Source organism: Sceloporus undulatus, chromosome 1 (assembly GCF_019175285.1).
Source record: "Sceloporus undulatus isolate JIND9_A2432 ecotype Alabama chromosome 1, SceUnd_v1.1, whole genome shotgun sequence".
NCBI lineage: Eukaryota > Metazoa > Chordata > Lepidosauria > Squamata > Phrynosomatidae > Sceloporus > Sceloporus undulatus.
Window position 1 is genome coordinate 382,432,844 of NC_056522.1, and position 23,123 is coordinate 382,455,966.

Genomic DNA, 23,123 nt, shown 5'->3' on the forward strand with positions numbered 1-23,123 from the left:
CCCTAACCCTAGCAAATATGGAGGGGCATGTATATACAATACAATAGTAAAACAGACAAAATACAAAAAACACCCCGCACAAGATATAATATAAAGCAAACTGAGAAATGCATATCATCAAAATGTGCAAGACTATCATAAGCCCCGGACTGCAGAGTCTCCAAAAGCCACAGATATGTTTGGACGGCTTTCTTGCAGAGAGGAGTAAAATGGCGAAATGATTTGTTCTTTCCTGCAAGAATGGGATGGATCTCGATTTAGGAGCAGATCAAGGGTTGCTCTCTGTAAGGCTGTTCTGAAATGAATTGGGTCCCGGGCGGCTGTTTTTCCCATTTTGGATCCGCGTCGGAAAGGACAGATCTGCATCTCACCCGCCTTGACATTTCCCCCAATAGAGCAATCAAGACAATCTAATAATAAAGGATGCGGCGCTGGGTATGTTTTCCTTGGGTCCCTGAAAATAGCAAAGAGGCTGGGAGAATAAGATGATTGAAATGGCCAAGAATACCAAAACGGTCTGATGGAAGATCCAGGCCGGCCTCTGGCGTTCGCATTAACACAATTGGGACAAGAGCTCGGAGGAGGACAAATGGCACTGATTGCTGAATCACACCTATAAAACAGACATGATTCATTATCACTTTGCCAAGGAAGAAAACAAGACATGGATGATTTGAAGAGCACAGATGCTCTATGGAGACAGGAGAAACAAAACACCAGTTGCGCTTCAAGAGTCATTCACCCTTTTCCCGCTAATGAAGAAAATAGTTAATAATTTCCCTCCCCAGCACTTTAAAATGTTAAACGGTTTAAGGTGTATCAGGACAGAGAGAGAAGGTCCTGGCGTTTGCATGGGTTGCTTTAAACTTTATGAAAGTGTGGTGCAAAGTATTCTGTGGTCCGCCTTGAGCCCAATATTGAAAGAAAGGTGCCCTATAAACGAAATAACATAAAACAAATACAGTATTCATCTACCAGGGTTGGATGAAATACCTCTCGGCGCTAGTATTTCAGTATAGAATTAACCCATCCCAGTGTTCCTAGATACCTAGAATCATGGAATCATAGAATCGTAGCGTTGGAAGAGACCCCAAGAAGGGCCCTGATCCAGTCCAACCGCCTTCTGCCTTGCAGGAAATCTCAATCAAAGCATCCCCATTGACAGATGGCCACCCAGCCTCTGCTTAAAGACCTCCAAGGAAGGAGACTCCACTACACTCCGAGGAAGGAGTGTGTTCCTCTGTCGGACAGCCCTGACTCTCAGGAAGTTCCTCCTAATGTTGAGCTGGAAACTTTTTTCCTGGAGCTTGCATCCATTGCTTCATTGGGTCCTAGTCTCTGGAGCAGCAGAAAACAAGTTTACTCCCTCCTCCCTGTAACATCCCTTCAAATACCTGAACAGGGCTATCCTATCACCTCTTAACCTTCCCTTCTCCAGACCCTTCACCATTTTAGTCACCGCACAACTCAACGTGGACCTCATTCCCCAGAGTTGGCTGCACCAGTCTCTTTGTGGGATTGATCATGGCCTCCTCCTCGTTGGAGCGACTGGAGTCTTCTGTGGCTGGAACCCAATGGAACATTAATTAATTGGATTCCCTTGATTCAATCTGAGCCTGGCTGGGGGGAAGAAGGGGCGCTGGGCTTATCTCTCCCCGACAGCAGCAGCTGTTCCTCCTCCGAGGGCCGCCTGGCCTCCTGGTCAGACGGCGAGGCTTTGGGGGAGTCGGCATGGCAGGGCTGTCGTGCGCGGCCCTCAGGGGAGCGGATCATTAGGGCGCCAAGCGTTCCGTCTAATTAATTACGCAGAAGGATGTGTTGTAAGAGTAATGACTTAACACAAATAATTAACAGATTTTATCAAGCAAAAATAAATAATTAGCCGGGAGTCATCTCCCTACATTAAAGGAGGAGGAGGAGAAGGAGAAACACTGAATGATGCTGATGGATCAAAGGCACGGCAGCCATGTTCCTTCAGGCAAGAACAGCCATCCAGAGATGGAAGGCCGTTTGTGGCCCCTGGGGGCCTGGGAGAAATGGGGGATCTGACCCAGACCCCCATCCATTTATATCCCACTTTGTCCAGGGAAGGACTCTGCTCGAATCCCAGAACAAGCTTCAGCCGTTCAGGGTCAACAATGCAGAGATGCTGTAACATCCAAACAATACCTTTATTAGACCAACCCAAATGCACAATGACATGTTGCAAGCTTTCCAAGTCACACCGGCTTCTTCTTCTTCATCAGGCAAAGAGGAGAAAGAAATTGAAGATGTTAGTCCTAGGCCTGCAGTTTCTGTTTCTGGTCTTAGTTCAAATGTAGGGAGGGCTATCTGCAGGCTTTGGCCCTGCGGTTAATGAGAGATTCAAGGAAATTTAATGTCTATTTGCAATGCAAGGAAGATGCAATGCAAGGAAGGACACTGGATTTCTCAAGAAGTCTTCATGTTTTGCATCAGGAAAACTTTAGGTGGTCTAGAGGTAAAGCCTGCCAATCCAGTCCCAATATTAGAGAGAATGGCTTTTCCTTTGTTGGAAACAGAAGCCTCAGATGGCAAGGTCCCAGTCCAATGGCTCTCTGCATAGGATTCCCCTGCGACAGCTAAAAGGCAAGATGGCAGAGATGGCGAGCAAGAATCCTTCCTTCCTTGGAGGTATTTAAGCAGAGGCTGGATGGCCCTCGAATCAGGGAAGATGTCGGTGCGAATTTCCTGCTGCAATAAATAGTTGGGGGTGCCTTTCCGTTCCTACGATTCTGTGATCATAAGAGTCATGCTTGGTTTGTACACTATCTTACCAAACTTCAATTCCCACTCAGCCATGAAACTCACAGGGAGACTTTGGGAAAATCACACACTCTCAGCCTCAAGGGAATCATAGAATCCTAGAGTTGGAAGAGACCACAAGGGCCCTGATCCAGTCCAACCCCATTCTGCCATGCAGGAAGGCAATGGCAACCCCCCTCTGAAGAAACCTGCCAAGAAAACCCCATGATAGGTTTGCCTTAGGGTCAACATAGGTCAGAAATGACTTTGAAGGCACACGACACACACACTTTGTTGAAATAGGACTGTGTACAAATCCTCCCAGCCATGGTCTGGTCTTGGTTGTCCTCCAGTAGAGAGGGGATGATGGGCTAGACAGGCCTTTGGGGGACCCCTGCCTCAGAGCTCCTTCTTGCCTCCTAACTTGTCCATAAATGAACTAGAGCTGGCAATGAAGGCCCAGTTGGTTGCAGAGGACAAACGCTGGAAACTGTTCAAGGCCGGGAGAAAAGACGCGGATGGCAAAGAGGGGTAGAAGGCTCTTTCCAGACTTAAGTGCGAATGAGAGAGGAAATCTCATTGCCATATTTTCATGCAGGACGAAGTGCAGGCCTCCAGATGTGGCTGGACTGTGGCTCCCATCATCATGGCCAATGGCAAGGGATGATGAGAGCTGCCCAGGTTTGAAGACGTTACCCTCAAGTCTCGAATGGCCAAGTGGTTCCCCAAAGGGCTGCATCCTGTTCCTCCAAAGAGGTTCTGGGGCCATGATAGTTGCCTTGGGAGACTCCATTTAAGTCCCAGGGATGCTGGGCTGGAGAGGCCTCCTTTGCTCCAATCTCAGCGTGGCTCTTCTTATGTTATTATGTTTCTCGGCTCCAAACACAATTTCATTTCAGTTGGCATTTTTTAAACTCCTGGCTCCGAGTGCTTTCCTCGCTCTTGCTGAATTTAAATCATGCCTCTTGTTTTCACGGCTGCAGTTCAATTTGTTGTTTTTTTCTCCTGCATCCAAGAGCCTTTTTCAGGCCACTCTGGATCTCTTGCTGGAGGGAAGGAGAGACACTCTGCAAATAAAAGAGCCAGGCCTGGACACATGGATGGCGCCGGCTTCATTGTCAGGAACATTTGGCGGAGGAGACCTACGGTGCAAAGGTGGATTGTCATATTTGTCTGATGAGGAAGCGCACATTCAGTGGAAGGCAGTGCAAGCAAAGCGTAGGAAGTGGGGCCACTACTCAATAAACTCTGGGCACCGCAGTTCAAAAAGGTCATGGAGGAGCTGGAGTGTATCCAGAGGAGGATACCAAAATGCTGAAAGGGCTGGAAACCATGAAGCCCTATGAGGAACGACTCAGGGAGCTGGAGGTATTTAGCCTGGAGAAGAGAAGGATAAGGGGTGACCTGATGATAGCCCTGTTTAACTATTTGAAGAGGATGGAGCAAGCTTGTTTTCTGCTGCTCCAGAGAACAGGACGCAGAATAATGGATGCAAGCTCCAGGAAAAGAGATTCCAGCTCAACATTAGGAGGAACTTTCTGACAGTAAGAGCTGTTTTGCTGTGGAAAATCCTTCTTTGGAGGCTGGATGGCCATCTGTCCCAGGGAGGGCTTGCATTGTATCTTCCTATATGGAAAAATGAGGTTGGACTGGATGGCCCTTGGGCGTCTCTTCCAATTCTGTGGTTCTATGATTCCGTTATTCAAGTTATCAGAAGGGAGATCCCCTAACCATTGGGAAGACCTGCCTGAGGGTAAGAGCAGCTGGACAACTCCACAGACTCCCTTGGAAGTGGCTGGGCTGAGGAGGGAAGCAAAGCTCAGGTGGGCACCTCTTGGGCTACTTTAGCTCTAGATCCTCATATGGTGGGCATGGGATCATATGGCCCCTGGGGTACCTCCCAACTCTATGGTCAATGGTTTTGTTGTTGTTGTTGTGTACTTTCAAGTCATTTCCAATTTATGGTGCCCCCAAGGCTATTACCAACTGAGGCCGAGAGAGTGTGACATGCCCACGGTCACCCACTGAGTTTCATGGCTGAGCAGAGAATCAAACCCTGGCCTCCAGGATCATGGCCTCATTCCCACTTACAAATAAATCACTTGGCAATCTGGGTCAATGGGTCGGTTCGGCAGCAGAGCGCGGTTCACGCTGCATTTGCCCCGATCGCATTTTCTTGCTGCAAAGTAAAATAAAACAACCCACTTGTGGTTCCGTTTCCTGCAGAAGTCTCTCCAAATAACCCACTTGAATCGGTTCAGTTTGGAGCGTTTTCAGCGGGATTTTTGTTTTCCTCTGTCCATCACTGCAATTGCATTTAGATACTTCCATACAAGGGTCAAAGGGCGGCCGGACGCAAGTTGTTAATTCTTCCAGCAACCCTTTATCACCTCGTAGTAAATCGATTCCCATCTGCATCTCATTCACACTGATACTGAATCGATTTATGAATTCAGTTCTTCAAATCGATTCCAATCCGCATCTGGTTCACACTTGCGTGGAATCAATTTATCCAAAACGATGCGGGGGAAAATCAGCATGAAAAAGACACGGGTTAAATGGGTTCAGCGCATCCCCTCCTCCCCAAGTCACTTCAGTGATTTAGTTCAAGTGTGAACCAGGGTCTTTTAAACCGTTTATGAACCGATTTGCAAAAACGGAGTGGGAATGAGGCCATAGTCCAACAAAGAAACCATACGCCACACTGGCTCTATGGTTTTACACTGATGCACCAGAACACTCTTGCTGTTGATTCAACTGGTACTTAGGGAAATGCTACAGCGGATCCTTGATGTCGCACTGTGTGTGTGTGTGTGTGTGTGTGTGTGAAGGGCAAGTGAACCTTTGCAGACCATGTTTTGTCATGGCTGTTTCCTTTCATGCACAGCAAGGGACAGGTTGTGTCCTATCCTTGGATCCTGCCTCCTCTTCCATTGAGGATGAAGCCAGACAGTGACACACAGGACTTTATCAGACGAGGAAAACTGGAAGGTTAACCAAAGGTTGATCTGGGGTCATCCAAGGTATTTCACATGATTTTGCAACAGATTTTCAAATGGCATCGCATGCAAACAGAAGGCAATCCAAACGCAATTGCAAGTCATCCCAGGAATAGCTGGATTTGGAAAAATATTGACTGCATAAATCCTTTTCCACTGCGAATTCAGTCAATTCACATTTGCGTTAGTATGAAATACATCTCTAATTTGGCCATGAGATTACTGTCGGCCATCGGATCCTGTCCTCGTTGCGCATGCGCAAAGATGCTGATTCGAAATCAAGAAGCCGATGGGTTCGTACTCATGTGATAAGTTCATTTACATTTGCACTGCTTTTCTCTTTTGGATAGATTCGTCTGTGCGTGTGATGAGCTACTGTGTAAGTTCTTGCATTGTCACATTGCCCCACTTTCTTCTTCTTTCAAGATGGTGATACATTCATTTCCGTGTGAAAAAGCCCACAGTTTGCAAGGCTTGTCCCCCAGGGCCTCCTCCTCCTCCGTCCTTCCTCCTCCTTCTCCTGCTGCAACCACACACACACACAACAGCGCACAGACCCACTTCCACCACAGTGCCATGCATTAGTCTCTCTTAATTACAACCTGGCATTTTTAATAATGCTCCCTCCATCCTCCAGCCCTCCTGCGTTCCTTCTCAGACTTGTATGGAGCTGGAGGGCCTGGCATGGTGCCCGCCTGGAAGGGCACCCCCAGCGTCTTCTCCTCCTCCTCCTTCTCCTGTTCTGGGCCTTTATGTTTGCTTTCTTGGTTGCCAGCTGCGTTTGGGAGTGGGAAGAAGATCACAAACATCCCTTTTGGCTGCTGTTTGCTCCAGACTAATTGGGGAAGGCTCTGGGAAAAACACAGCGACTTTTCCTGAGCCGAGGTCAGTTTGCTAACAAGTCGGGGATTTGCATCTCTTTCCAGAGATATATATATGTATATGTATACATAGCTGAGAAGAGATGCAAATCCCTCAATTGTTAGCAAACAGTCTTTCTTCTGCCCAGTTCTGGCACACTGTGGTGGTTGTCCATTGTGCGTTTCCACACAAACAAGGCTCAGTTCTCTGGCAAAGAGACAATGTGAGGCTCATGCATTTGGAAAAGTGCAGAAGCAAAGGAAGGAGGGCAGACCGGTGAGGCCTTAGGCCCTTTTTAAACCAAGGGCCCCCCGCACTGGAAGATAGGTCATTATCTATCTACCTTCTGGCAGGTACTTTCATAACAGAAATGCAAAGAAAACACACAATGCCTTGCCTTAAAATCACAACACCAGCTGGAGCAAGAAAGCAAAGGCTGAGCAGCAAGGACTGCAAATTGTAGTAGGAACTACCAAACTAAAGCTACCCTGCAGAGTGGAAATACAGTGGTACCCCGGGTTACGAAATTAATTCGTTCCGCCGCCGCTTTCGTAACCCGGAATACTTCGCAAGCCGAAAAACCCATAGGCGCTAATGGGGAAAAGCCGCGATTTCGTGTGAAATAGCGCCGAAAAGCACCAAAATTTTCTTCGTAACCCGAAATAACCTTCGTAACCCGGAACAGTTATTTCCTATGGGATTTTTTCGTATCCCGGAAATTTCGTAACGTGGGTATTTCGTATCCCGGGGTACCACTGTACACAGAGGCAAAGACACAGGTCTATAGGATTGCAGAAGCATAAAGATGGCAGAGGCCTCAAGGGCCTCTCAGTCCAACCCAGTCCAAGCCCTCCTTAGGACAGGTGGACATCCAGCCTCCGCTTAAAAGCGGCCTCCAAAGAAGGAGCCTCCACCAAAATCTGAAGCAGAGTGTTCCATCGCCAAACGGCTCTTGCCAAAAGATGGTTCTTGGGCATCTAACCTCTTGCATTGTAAACCTACTTATGTGTTAGAATCCTGTAGTATTCTACCAGATGTATTCTTCTGTGGATGCTGGGGATGGGTTGCGCTTCGCATAGCTTGTAGAGATGGTGATATGTAGTGCTAGGCTGGACCAGGTGTGAGTTATCTAGTCTCCTTGAGAGGCTGGCCTGCAGAGACTTGGAATGCAGGGATGGAGGATGGGAACTAGTGCTGGGAAGGAGGGGTCCTGTTGCGCGGGCTTTTGCTGGGGGTGGAGTGCTTTTGAAGGGGGGGGGGAACTATGCATTGCTTTGGCTGGGGGGGGTCGTCTCAGCTTAGAAGCTGAGTGTGCGACATCGCTGATCTTGGAGCTTCAATAAAGTTCTGTTGTTTCATAAACAATCTGAGTGATTGATTGTCCAGGATTCTGGTCCTCCCTTTATGTCTCTATGTAACACCCCTCCTTTCCTTCCTTCTGGGAACCACCTTCTGTAGTATCCTAGAATCCTAGGAGTTTATCACATGGGGAAAACTGGACGTTTAAATGGGCCGGATCCCATGTACATCCCGGCGCAATTGCGCAAATGGTTTTCACATGACGCTGTGAGCAACCCTCTCAGAATCCTACAAGAAAGGCATGAACCACTAGTAGGCATTTTCAGGGAAATATTGTGAATTCATTTCCATTTCATTCACGTCATTGCGCTTTTTTTTGCGCAATTGCTCTGGTGTGGAAGCGATTGGCTGGTCATTCACTGGATTTTAGTTGTCACCAGATTTCCCATGATTCTTTGGGGCGTTTTGCTTCTGGACTTTGTCATGCCCAGTTGACAACATCTTCTGTGGCAAAGAGTGCTTTCCTCCCCGTTTCCCCATCTCTCTGCCACATGTGTCTGTAGGCCCTTGGAAATGAAGTATTAGCAACAGCAAAAAACAAGCTTCCTCCCTCCTCAATGTGACGTCCCTCCAAATACTTAAACAGGACTATCACCTTATCACCCCTTAACCTTCTCTTCCCCAGACTAAACATCTCCCTAAGTCTCTCCTCACAGGGCTTGATGGTTTCCAGACCCTTCACCATTTTAGTCCCCCTCCTTTGGACACAGGGCTCCAGTTTCTCAATCTCCTTTTTGAATTGTTTTGCCCAGAACTGGACACAGCATTTTTCCAGGTGAGGCCTGACCAGAGCAGAATAGAGGGGCACTATTGCTTCCCTTGATCTAGACACTATACTTGCATAGATGCAGCCTAGAATTGCATTGGCCTTTTTAGCTGCCGCATCACACTGTTGACTCATGTTCAACTTGTAGTCTTCTTGGACTCCTACATCCTTTTTCTATTATCTTGGCTTGTATCCACATTGGAGAAATAACCAGTTCGGAACCGCTTTAACTGCCCCAGATCAAGGCTATGGAATTCTGGGAGCTGGAGTATGTTGTGAGGTCCAGAGCAGAGACCCACAACAAACTCCAAGACCCAGAATTCCTTAGCCTTGAGCCAGGATGCTGAAAAGTCCAATGTGGATGCAGCCCTGGTCCTTTGGAGGAGAGAGGGAGGCAGGGACCCTCTCTCTCTCTTGTCAGGCAGGTCCTTCATCTCTTTCTTCTGATCTGTTTTATTCCATGATTTCAGCTGCTTATTGACTGGCTTTGATTTCCAATTCGCCTGACAATGGGGCCAAAGGGAAGGGAAGAGCAAAAGCAGCTCCAGGGGGAGAAAGAGAGAGACGGTTTGCAGGGAGAAGCCACTCCGGGAGGAAAGGTCTCCCACTTGTGGGTGACACTCAGGAATAGCTTCCCCAAACTGGAGTCACTGGTCCCATCATCCTGACTGGTGGGGATCAAACAGAGAAAGGTGTGTGCTTTTTTGTGGGTATTTCAGGCTCTGTGGCCATGTTCTGGAAGAGTCTGTGGCTGGCATCTTCAGAGGTCGCTGGCATGGAAGGAAGAGGGGTACATATACTGTTGGTGGAAAGTGATTTGTATGTGAATCTGCGTATTGTTCTGTTGTTGAATGACAAGGCCTCAAGGTGGGAGGAGATGTGGGAGGAGATGGGTGTCTACTTAGTTAGGAGTCCATTATCTGCTGGGAAGACCCCTGACTCTGACGGTGCTCTTCATTTGCATGTATTGAGTCTTGATTTGGTGTTTTTCAGGACTGGAAGCTTTCGTTTAGACGAAGCAATGCTGCGAATAGCACCAAGAGACAGCATTTGTGGAGTTCTGACTCTGACCTGAATAGACCAGAAAGCTGGGCCAAAGCTAACTGGCCCCATTCAGACTCACCTATTTGCGCTGGATGGAACTGGGCAGAATCGGGTCCCCCCCGAATCCCTCACGGAAGCAAGTGCCCACTAAACATTTATCTCAATCAGGGCAATGTAACCCTGAATGCCCTTGCAGCTCTTCTGGAGAGTTCACATTTGCAGGTACCAGTTTAAAATGGAGGCGCCTTTGCTGTCCATCAAACTCAGTTCCGCGTTCGTCAAGGTGACGTTTCCTGCAGCCATTGGGCCATCGGATGTGTGCTCCCCCCCCTCCTTTTTAAAAAAAGAACATGCGGGAGTGTGCGCATATTTTGCCAAATTTAAAATCCTCCAGGTGTGTGTGTGTTGTGTGTGTATTTGGGTCACTACAGATTATGGATCTTCCCCTGCCCCCACTTTTCAACCCCAAAATGCAATCTAATGCCATTTCTGCATCCTCCCTCCTTGCCACCCCAGAATGCCTCATACACATACATTAATTAATTAATTAATTCCTGACTCCAAATGCCATTTCTGTATCCTTCGCTTTCCCACAGCTTGCCATCCCAGAATACACATCTGTAGCAAAAGCATTCTGCATCAATTTGCCAAACTGAAAGAGAAGCATTTGTAACATTCGCATTGTAGCATCTGCAGAAAAAAAGCCTCTTGCAAAGTGCCGAGATGGGAGCAAGGAAAGGGAAAGCAGCACAAGCAGACGCACATCTATCTATATATGTATCTACTGTAGCAAAAAGCATGTGCAGAGTCTGTCAAGAATAAAAACTAAAAAGAGAGAGGAAGCTGCCTGCGACGGCGGAGGCTCCCTCCGTTCTCTGCCCTCCCTCTGACCTGCTGTCATGGCCAGCCAAGATCAACTCGAGGAGGAGGAGGAGGAGGAGCCTCCTCCAGAGCAAGAGCTAATTGAGGCTACACCGGGTGCTAATCCTGCTCTGCCAGGTCCCAGCCCCAGAGGAGGAGGCCCAGCCAGGTCCTAGTGCTAGGGAGAGGCCTCCTGTGGTGCCACAGCCTAGTGGTGACTCTGGGGAGGAAGTGTGCCTGGATGAGCCTACTTACAAAGAGAGAAGGGCTGAGAGTGCTTGCAGGCGCAGATCCAGGAGGATCGCAGAGAGGCAGTTAGCCAACCAATCCTCAGGTGGCAGGGGGAGAGTTTCCCTTACTTAAGCTGGAGAGAGGCCTCCACTCAGGGCCAGAGTTTATTGCATGATCCTTTGGTGTGATTACTGCTGGCACTGGCTCCTTGTATCTTGATTCCTTGTTGCTTTGACCTCGGAATGGACTGGACCTTTGTTATCTTCTGGCTGCTTTGACCCTGGACTGATTTGACTACTTTGACTCTTGGTATCCTGACTTTGGCTTCCACTTGCTGGGCTAAGCTGTTCTTGTCAGTGCGTGTCTGTGTGTGCTGGCTGCAGTCCAGGACACCTGCCCTGAATTGACCCTTTCTCCAGCTTCTTCCTCCTCCACCTCCTGCTCCCCTATTACCCCAATTCTGCCCTTGGCACCCCTAGCTCCATCTGTCACCCCTTTGATGCCCATCCTCTGGCTCCTGCCTTCTCCTCCTCCATCACCTGATGCTGCCCTTCATGCCCCCCCTTTTCCCCCAGCTTCATCTTCCTCCTCCTCTGCCTCCTTCCAATGCTGCCCTCCATGGCCCCCTTCTTTCCTCCCGCTCCTTCCTTCCCGTCCTCCTCCCTCTGACCTAAATCCCTGCCTGGAACTTGCCCTGATCCTAATCGGGGACAAGTTCATATTTGCCAGACCCGGTTTTTTTCCAAAGATACAGCTTTTACTACGCTCCCAAAAGACCCGCACTAAGGAGCATTTTCCCCTCAATGGGTGTGAAAGCCTCGGGTTCACTTGTGGGAGGTTCAGGGCCAATATGAACTTCCCGTGGTTAATCCAGATTCTGATCTGGGGTAAAAGGTAGCCTGAATGGCCCTGAAATTTAACATGGAGAAGGAAAAATGAAATGCAGAGACATAGGGTTATGGGGGACACCCGGCTGAATGAAACTAAGAGTCCAAGTAGACCACAAGTTGAACAACAGTGCAATGTGGCAGCTAACAAGGCCAATGCGATTGTAGGCTGCATCAATAGAAGTATAGTGTCTAGATCAAGAGAAGTAATAGGGCCACTCTATTCTGCTTTGGTCAGGCCCCACCTGGAAAAATGCTGTGTCCAGTTCTGGGCACCACAATTCAAAAAGGATGTTGAGAAACCGGACGTGTCCAGAGGAGGGCGACTAAAATGAGGAAAGGCCTGGAAACCATGAAGCCCTAAGAAGAGGAGAGACTTAGGGAGATGCTGGGGATGTTTAGCCTGGAGAAGAGGTGGTTAAGAAGTGATATGATAGCTCTGTTTAAGTATTTGAAGGGATGCCACATTGGGGATGGAGCAAGTTGTTTTCTGCTGCTCCAGAAAACAGGACCCAGAACAATGGAAGCAAGCTCCAGGAAAAGAGATTCCAGCTCAACATTCAGAGGAACTTCCTGAGAGTAAGGGCTGTTTGACAGGGGAACACATTCCCTCAATGGAGAGTGATGGAGTCTCCTCCAGTCTTTAAGCAGAGGCTGGATGGTCATTCGTCCCAAGGAGTGCTTTGACTGAGAGTTCCTGCATGGCAGAAGGGACTTGGACTGGATAGCCCTTTTTGGAGTCCCTTCCAACTCTATGATTCTATGATTCTGGGATTATATATGCACAGGTGCAGCTACCTGATACTGTATGTAAGAAAAGGAGCAATTGGCATATTGGCAGGAAGAAATGGAGCATCTCTTCAGGAAAGCCTGCAAATCATGCTTCAGTGTACCTGAATGAATAAGAGCGAGAGCAAGATTACCACAAGCCCGTCTAAACACGCCTAAACTCCTGGAGTTTTGGGCATGCAAAGTCGCTCTCTCCAACAAAATTGAGGTGCCCTGGTTCCTTTTTACGGTGGCTCCAGGGCTGCCATATAAGTGGGTTCAAATGGCCCAGCAGCCCCAATAAATGCTCTGTCCCCAGGGAGCTTGTGTTCCCTTCCGTGGCAAAAGAGCATGTGGCGTTTCCAAGGAGAGAGCTGGGCATCGCTCTCTGGCCATTGAGCCGGTCACTTGCCAAGGGCAGAAGAGGCACACAGAGCTCTTGCTGATTTCCCTCCAGAAGCAAGCAAGGAATCATTGAGCCTTTCCGTTCCTGCCATTCAAAAGCCTTCAAGTCTCTGCAGTTTCTGAATAGGATTCACTGTTCAGGACGTATTTTGTGCAAAATCCATGTCTGGTGCATTTGCATAAAAAGCAGCGTTTGCTGCTCTGAAAAATGCTGTAAATTTACACTTAGGTGTTGCTGTGTTCTTTTGTGTTTTCTGCACAAAAGTCAATATTTGTATACGGAAATATGATTATCTGCAGACAAGGCTCTGCTTTCTGGGCAAAGTTCTCCCTTTGTGTCTGTGCAAAAATCCTGCGTGTGACTATTGCCGACTGGGACGGCCCTCGTCCGGCCAGGATGCCTCTCTCCAGCCCTTCTTGACCCTCTGAAAACTGATTTGTAATCAACATTTTGAGTGTCTTTGAATACAATGGAGCTTTTCATATGAAGGAGATTGGGAGTTTATCCCGTGAACATCCCAGGGAAAAACACATAGTTACGCAGGACGGTTTCGCATGACGTCAGACAAAACCCGCCATTAAAGTGTTCCCAAAGAAGCATTGACTTTGCTATGAAGCCAGAATGATATTTGGGAAACATGACACATGTATTAGATAACAATGCAGGAAAAATATATATGGCAGGCTAGTTGTCTAATGGCAACGGCTGCGAGGCTGCATTGGAAAACTCCAACAACAGAGGATAGGATTAAGAAAGCTATTAGGACTTACAAGCCATGGACAGAGAAGAAATAGGAGTATTGATAGAAGAGGAGTGAATTATGCCATTGCAAATGTTAAACATACTCTTAAATACTATTTAGCAGAGAACAGTTATTGAGGCGATGATAGAAACTGAGCTCACAAAAAAGTAAGCAGGAGATGAAAGAGACGCATGACAGTAAGTGTGATTGTTATTAAGTAGATATGGAGAATATAGATTCAATGTTGTATGTAAGTTGTTTGTTTGTTTCTAGAAGAAGGGGAGGGGGAGGCCTGGGGTTTCCATTTCTGTTTATTTGCCGTATGTAGATTGGTATTTGTGTAATTATGTTTGTATGTGGGTACATAGAGTGGTAGTCGGATATGTTTAGGTAGATGTGCGCATTTGTGTGTACATGTAGGTATATGTGTATATCTCAGTATGTATGTAAGTAGTATGTACAGTATGTATGTATGTATTATTATTATTATTATTATTGTTAACCTTTATTTATAAAGCGTTGTAAATTTACACAGCGCTGTATGATCAATATGTGCATTTTAAAACTGTAAAAAGTAAACTTTAAAAAACACACAAAGAAGCATCAAGGCGCATCTTTTTACTTTCAGGATTTCAGCCATAATGTATTCCCGACATTTATTTGCGCAGCTGCAAGTGATGCTCATTTGCGCAGTAAATGCACTTCAGTCTTTCCATAATGAATGAATGAATGAATCTTTATTTGTATACCACTATTCCAATGATCACAGCGGTTTACAATCAATTAAAATGTAACAACAATAAATCCAATAAAAGAAATCCCCCACATTAAGCAATAAAATACAAGCAATAAAAATATCCATCATTCAATCACCTTTTAAAACCATTAAAACCAATAACACCAATAACACCAAGGACATCCATTACATTACATTACAACAGCATAAAAGGAGAAGAGTGGAATTAAGAGACATGGGGGAAATCAAGGCGGAAAAAGTGAGTCTTTAGGTTTTTCCTAAAAGACTCGAGGGAGGTGGCAGAGAGGCGTTCCAAGCCTGCGGGGCTGAAGCAGAAAAAGCCCTATGTGCAGACTTCATATATCTTGTGTCAGGGACTCTCAATAGCTGTTTCCCACCCGACCTGAGTGTGCGGGGCGGATTGTATGGGGAGAGGCGGTCCTCCAAGGACCCTGGGCCCAAGCCATTTAGGGCTTTATAGGTTATAACCAACACCTTGTATTGCGCCCGGAAGCAAATTGGCAGCCAGTGTAGGTCCTCCAGTACCGGTGTTATATGACTGGCTCTGGAGGTACCCGTAACCAGTCTAGCCGCCATGTTCTGAACCAATTGAAGCTTCCGAGTTTGGTACAAGGGTTGCCCCATGTAGAGCACATTACAGAAATCGAGTCGAGAGGTTACCAGTGCATGTACCACTGTTTCAAGGTCCCTCCGGCCCAGAGAGGGTCACAGCTGGCGTATCAGCCGAAGCTGATAACAGGCGCCTCTGACTGTCGCATCCACCTGAGACGTTAGGTGGAGCGACAGGTCCAGGAGCATCCCCAGACTACGAACAGTGTCCTTTAGGGCGAGCGTGACCCCGTTCAGGACAGGTGGACAAATTTCCATCCCTGGACCAGGGGAACCTATCACAAGTACTTCCGTTTTCTCTGGATTCAGGCTGAGTCTGTTTTCCCTCATCCAGCCCATTACTGACTCCAAGCAGGCGCTGAGCAGAGAGATGCCATCCCTAGTCACATCATCAGTCGGGGACACAGAGAAGACTATTTGGGTGTCATCAGCGTACTGATAACACCGCACCCCATGTCTCCGGATGATCTCTCTCAGCGGCTTCATGTAAATGTTAAATAGCATAGGGGACAGAATCGCTCCCTGAGGGACACCAGATGTAAGGACCCTCTTTTCGGAGCGACAGTCCCCCAGCTCCACCATCTGGAATCTACCCGAGAGGTAGGAACAGAACCACTGCAAAGCAGTGCCCCCGATACCCAACTCTCCCAGGCGCTCCAGAAGGATACCATGGTCGATGGTATCGAAGGCCGCAGAGATGTCCAAGAGCACTAACAGGGACACGCTACCCCTGTCCATGCCCAGACGGAGATCATCGACTAAGGCGACCATGGCAGTCTCAACCCCATAGCCCGCCCGGAAGCCGGTTTGAAATGGGTCCAGATAATCCATATCCTCCAAGACCTAAATTAGCCCAAATTAGCCCCAGTGGGATCAGCTCTGAGGGCAGACCTGCCATTTTTGGTCTGGGAAGGGCTGCCAGACCCACTGAGAAGCTCAGCCACCATCGTGGGTCGAATAGGAAGGGGTCACACCCCTCTGAGAAACCACTCCAAGCCTTTGGCATTTGCACCTGCCATGGCAAATAATGCAGAGGTTGGGGGTGGGCTGGCTTTAGAATACAGATCCAGTATCACCTATCCAGGAAGGATTCTGGGAATCGGAGTCCAAAGCAGCCACATTGCAAAACCCTTTGCAAGGGCAAGACTTTGCAAATTAGGAGGATGCCAGCGGGTGGTGGAGGAGGACACACAAGCACACAAGTGTACACACACACACACACACACACACACACACACACACGCTCCCGCCAGCTGCTAGATGCCAGCTGGGACTCCTCTCCTGTCCTCCGCATGTCACCCTCCTCGCCCTCTCTTTCTCTGTCGGCAGAATTTTTCTCTCCAAGTGTCAGTCATTTTGAAATGCGCTTGCCAGCTGCTCATTATCGGGTTGAACTGCCAGGAGCTCCAGAGACTGCAGGCTGTGTGCGTCTTGCAAGCACAACACTGGTTTGCTCAGTTGGGGTGTGTGTGTGACCCAAGGGGGGTGTGTCTCTGTGTTAGCCCCTCGAGGACAGTGGGCTTCTGCCCAGGACCCCCGGAGGGCATCCCCCTCCTGGCCTCTGGAAAAATAAAATGCACAGATATAGGATCATGGGGGAGACTTCTACGTGTGAAAGGGATCTAGGGGTCCTAGTGGACCACAAATTGAACATGAGTCTACAATGTGATGCAGCAGCTAAAGAGGCCAATGCGATTCTAGGCTGCATCAGTAGAAGTTTGGGACCCAAACAGACAGGCCAAGAAAAAGCTGCTTCGGGTCACTTTGGAGATATGATGTTTAAATGACACAAGCGTCTAAAGAACTAGAAGAGACCCCAAGGGCCATCTCATCCAACCCTCTTCTGCCATGCAGGAAGACACCATCCAAGCCCTCCGTAGGACAAGGGCCATTCAACCTCTGCTAAAGACCCCCAAAGAAGGAGACGCCAAGGCAGCAGCAGCATTACAATGAATAACTGCAAGCCACTCTGTTAGCCTTTAGGGCTGAAGGGCAGGGAAGAAGTACTCCGATGAATGAATGAATGAATGAATAAAATCTCCCACTGTAGAACAACTCTTATTCTTAGAAAGTTCCTCCTCATGTTGAAGTTGAATCTCTTCTCCTGCAGATTGCATACATCGTTCTGTCTCCTATTCTCTGGAGCAGCAGAGAACAAGCTTGCTCCCTCTTCAATATGACATCCCTTCAAGTATTTAAACAGGGCTCTCATATCACTCTGAACCTTCTCTTGTCCATGCCAAACAACCCCAGCAATTCCCTAAATCCTTGCTCACAGGGCTTTATGGTTTCCAGACCCTTCACCATTTTGGCCACCCTCCTCTGGACACTCTCCAGCTTGTCTACATCGCTGGTGGGGCAGGGGTTAAATGCCAGTACTGCAAGCCATAAGGTGGTGAGTTTGATCCCAGGGGCTCCAAAGTCCACTCAGCCTTGCATCCTTCCATAGGTCACTAAAATAAGTACCCAGCTTTGGGGGAAAGGCAGGATATGAATAAAGAGAAGAGCAATCCCTGGCAAATGCCAGCAGCAGCCCTGACTGCAAATGCTTCTGGAGCTGGAGGAGTGGCATTTAGTGAAACCTCCTTGAGATCCTGCAGTTCCTGGTGTAAACTGCCTGACCCTGGCTGGTTTTCCTTTGCATTTTGCTGGCTCTTGGTTTTGGTGTTTTTCAGGACTGGCAGCCAAACTTTGCTAACTTTAAGGCTTTCCTCTTTCCTGTTGAAGTTGTCCAGGTGCTTCTGGGCACAGTGTTATTCCAGGGGAGGCCTGACCAAAGCAGACTAGGATTGTGAGGACCCTCAGTCTAAAGTGCAGACCTTTGCCGGCTGACGCTGCTCTCCTGAGCGAAGGCTGGTTTTCCTCATTTGACTCAGGTTTCTGGGTGAGAAACAGGACATTTAATCATTGTCAAAAAGAAGATATTCCAACAGCCAGCACGACAAGCTCATCCTCCGGCATGGTCTCAGAAATATCCAGCTACTTCTGCAGAGATCCCAACAGGGTTGTAGCCAAGGAATCACCCCAATATTTTAAGGGTTCCCCAGCCATGGAAAAGGATGAGAGCCAGAAGCTGCATAAAAGAGCCTCTCTACAGCATTGCAAGGAGGCTTTGGTGTCGGCCGATGTGGAGAGGAGGTCTCCTGGGTGGCATACGATGCTAAACCAAAATGGCACCAAGGACACCGTAGCCACTGAGGATTGGCCCTTTTTCAGATCCTGGCCTTTGCCAAAGGCTCCTGGGCTCCAATCTCTTCATAAGGCTCCATGGTTTCCAGGCCCTTCACCATTTGGGTGGCTCTTCTTTGGTCACGCTCCACTTGATCAAAATGGCACTCAAATATGTTTGAGTAACCCTCATCCAGGCTAAGCGCATCATGTGTGAGTATTCCCCCCCCCCCCAAAAAAATAGATACCCCTCCCTGGGTGCAAGTGTGGGGCCAAAGCATTGACCCACGGACACAGACTTCTGATGTGCAAAAGAAAGAAGCAGGACCAAATGGGTGACTCTTTGCCTCAACCCAACGCAGCAGAGGATTGAACAATTCATTGCAGCCATAATAAACGAAACTGAAGTTTATTTAACAATGACTAAGATAAAGACCTAATTGGAAGCAGGGCGAACAATGGAAAACAGATGGTGGCAGATGAAGAAAAAAAGATGAAAATGAAGCCCATTCAAAAGCATTTGCTTATTGCGTTGGGTGGGAGATGGGGGGGATCTTGTTAAAACAGTTCCTTCCCAGATGGTCAACCTGTTCCCTCTGCGCTCACTTACAGAAGAGTCAGATGGGTGACGAGATGGATATCCATCAGTCTAAGGACCGGTGGAGTTCATGGCCATTTCAAGCAGGGACATAAAGCAGAGAATGGAAGTGGCACAGCAGGAGATGCAAAACCATTTCCTTACAAAACCAGTCTGCTGGAACGAAAAGATGGTTGCCTGCCAATGGAAAGGCGCCAATGAGGACGCCAGCCGAGGTTGCCTAGGAAGGGAGCTCCAAAGGCTCAGGGCAGCCACCAAGAAGGCCCTGAGCCACATCCGCAACAGCTGCGGCTGTGATGGTGGTGGGACCGGCAGAATCCTAGAGTCATAGGACTTTTTCAGACACTGAAAATTGGAAAGTTAGACTAAGGTTAATCTAACCTCAAACCCATAGGGTTTGACGTTATTTCGCAGGAGAATATCAAACAACGTCGAGGCCAATCAAAGGCAATCTCAACACAATCACGCATCATTCCAGGATTGGGTGAGTTCGGAAAAACATAGAAGTTATAAATGCTCTTCCACTCCAAATTTGCACTCTGTTCGAATGTGCCAAGTATGGGATGCATCTCTGGATCGGCCCTGGATTGCCTTTGTTAGAATCGGACTACAATTCCCAAGTTCCTCTGCTGTGATTTTCCCTCCTGTGCTCCTGGCTGCTCCCTCCATTTCGGAGTAAAGGGGGGAAAGTAAAGGCAACCCCCCCCCCATTACTTTGCCCAGAAAACCCCATGAAAGGGCCTGGCATAAGTCTGGAACGACCTGAAGGCACACAGCCGCAACACAAAAGCTCAGTTTAATGCTCTGCCAGGAAATACCAGAAACGGACAACAATTCCCAAGATACTTTGCTGCAATTTTTGCAATAGAAAGCAGACTGAAATGTACTCATGTGATGAATTCATGCGCACTGGCACTGCTTTCTCCTTTGTGTGGATGCTGTTTTCATCTTGTGCGTGATGCGTTAGTACGCAATTCCCGAATTGGCTCCACTTGCTTTTCTTTTGGGAGATCCCACTCTCTCAGCCTTAGAGGAAGGCAGAGAAGAAATCTTGCCAAGAAAACCCTGTGAGATGTTCACTTTAGGATCGCCATAAGCCATAAACAACTTGAAGGCACACAACAACAACAAGAACAACAACAATGCCGAATAAATGAGAACACTAGCTTTTTAACGCGGTAGGAATCCTTCTGTGGACAGACATCACACTGGGGCCAGTTTTGGCATTAAAGAGAGATTAAGGCGCATTTAAAGCATCCCGCAACAAAGTGAAAATGATTATCACATGCAATTGCGCCAATAAAGCGATATTGGAAATGCATTGTCACTGAAATCCTGAAAGTAAAAAGATGTGTGTTAATGCTTCTTTGTGACTGCTTTCGTGGCGGGTTTTATGCAACATTGTGCGAAATGGTTTTGCGTAATTATGCAATTTTCCTGGGATATCCACAGGATAAACTCCGGATCTCCTTTGTGTGATAAACCCCTCTCTGTCCCCCTTTCCGAGTTCTCCGTCCTCATGGAATAGATCCCACTTTTGCCACTAACCTAGGAGCGAAAGTGGAAAAACCTCTCCCGCTCCTTGCGCCACGTTTCCTGGGTTCACTTCCAACTCAGCCTCTTTTCTGAAGGATTGCTTCATCTTCATCCAACGTAAATTGGTTTAAAAAGTTTATAGGATAGATTTACCACATTGCGAACCCGAGATTGCTATTAGGAAGTGGGATTCATCACGCCACTTGCTAAATTATGGATTTCACGGTGTGTTTAGAGCTCTACAAATCCATTTCTACCAATTGATTTGATCTTTTTCTCTCTCCCTCCTTGTGAACAGCTGTCTGGCATAAGAATCAGAGCCAAACGGCCTCATAACTCCGGGGCACGGTAACTGCAGCAAACGAAGCACCGTTATTTCCAATCTATCTGAAAGCAGCATTATCTCACAGAGCAGGGATGCTAGCAGCCTACTTCACATCCACATTTGCCCCCAGATCTTGCTCTGGTTTTCAGAATGGAGCTCACCCTTTACGAAGCCTCCATTTTCCTGCTTTCGTCTATGTCAAAATGTGATGCAGAAACACACCAGATGTGCAGCTGACCCCCATGACACCTGGTTTCTTCCCTTCATTTCCTTTCCATCTTGGTTACTGAGGTGTGTCTAAAATCATAGAAGCATGGAGTTGGAAGGTACACCAAGTGGTCACCCAGTCCAACTTCATCCTGCCATGCAGGAATACACCATCCAAGCCCTCCCTGGGACAGGTGGCTCCCCAGCCTCCGCTTACAAAATAGCCTCCAAAGAAGGAGACTCCACCAAAATATCTGAGGGAATGTGTTCCTCTGACTGTCAAACAGCCCTTACTCTCAGGAAGTTCCTCCTAATGTTCAGGTGGAATCTCTTTTCCTGTCGCTTGCATCCATTGTTCCGGGTCCTGTTCTCTGGAGCAGCAGAAAATAAGCTTGCTCCCTCCTCAATATGACATCCCTTCAAGTATTTAAACAGGGCTATCATATCTCCCCTTAACCTTCTCTTCTCCAGGCTAAACATCCCCAGCAATTCCTTTAGTCTCTCCTCATAGGGCTTCGTGGTTTCCAGGCCTTTCACCATTTTGGTGGCCCTCCTTTAGACACATGGCTCCAGTTCCTCAACATCCTTTTTGAATTGTGGTGCCCAGAACTGGGCACAGGATTATTCCAGGTGGGGCTAACACAATTGGGTAAAACGCATCATAACCCCCCCCCCCTTTAAGCTCCTATGGCTCTATCATCCTGGGATCTGCAGTTTGGGGAGGAGTACTTGGAATTCCCTGCCAGAGGGCTCCTCTCCAAATGGCAAACCCCAGGATTCCAGAACAGGATGTTGCCAAAGCAAACTAATACTGCTATGACTGAGGAGTTCTGAAGGGCCCAGGAGGTTTCTCAGTCACAGGGTTATCATGGGTTGAAGCTGATTTGACAGCAGTTTACAAGAACCAGCACCGCACAGAGCCTTTATACAGACCAACACAACATCCCCTGCAGAACCTGCAGAGGCAGCAACACACTCCTCTGGACGCTTATTTGACATCTGCAATGGCTTTGTACTGAGAAACCCATGCCCACCACCATCAGCTGGATAAATCCATTCCGCATGTCCAGAATGGTCACTCCACATGTGATGCACAACTGATGCCACCCACAGGATTTAGGCCCAGGTTCTCCAATGCCATGACCTTGTGCAAAGACAAAAATGCCAATGCTGATTTGCATTCCCAGCACAACATTATGAGAAGACCCAAGGTCCTCATTGCCAAATCTCAATCTGGGCTAGAAGTGTGGATTGGATTGGAGCTGGTCTGAATTGGTCTGCACCAAATTAAGGCAGGTTCTGATCCACCGAATCAAGTCCCAAATCTAAGCCAGAGGGGAGGAGGGAGGGATGGTCTGGCCACAATCCGGCCGTGGTCAATGCCTCCCTGTGGACCAAGCGCAAGTGCAGCCATGCGCTGGGGGAAGACCCTATTACAGAAGCTGTGAGCGCCGCAGGAACAGAAGAAGCACCTTCAAAATTGAAAAATCCCCCCTAAATGTGATAAACTAAAGAATCATCCTTTTCATTTCCAGTGGAAATGAAAATGTGATTTCCATCACTGTGATGGAGTCATTTCTTGGAGCTCATTTGTTTCTAAAGATGTTTATTGCCAGCATGAAAACATTTCTTTTCTTAAAATAAAATAAACCAGCCAATGCTTTTAATCTCTGAGCAGCGGTGCTTATGTCTCTTTCCCCGGGGAAGACCTGGCGCTGGGTTTGTTTTCACCTGAGGAATCCAGACCTTGATGCAGAAGGACTGAGAAGCAAAAGGCTCTCCCTTGCCTCCCTTGGGAGCCACAGGAGGGGAAGGTGGAGGACTGGCTCGGAGGACGGCTTCCCCTTGAAGATGCCAATTATCCTGGCTCCCCAGGCTGGACTCTGCAAAAGCCAGGCACAGGGCAGGGAGGCACACAGACGGACCGACTGGATTCATACAGTAGCATCCAAAATCCACAAGACTTTGGGGCCATTCATATTACCTTTTAACCCGGTTTTGAAATTGATTCTTCCACATGAAGTTCATATTGGCCTGATTCTGTCACAATCCATGTCGAGACTTGCACAAGGAAATGCCCCTTAGTGCGGGGTATTGAGATTCGGGCTAAAATCCGTCTTTTCTGAAAAGACCCAGGTCCCGCGAAATATGAACTTGCCCCCGATCATGATCAGGGGGAATTCAGGGAGGGATTAAGGTCAGAGGGCTGGCAGAGGTCTGAGGGGAAGGGGAGGAG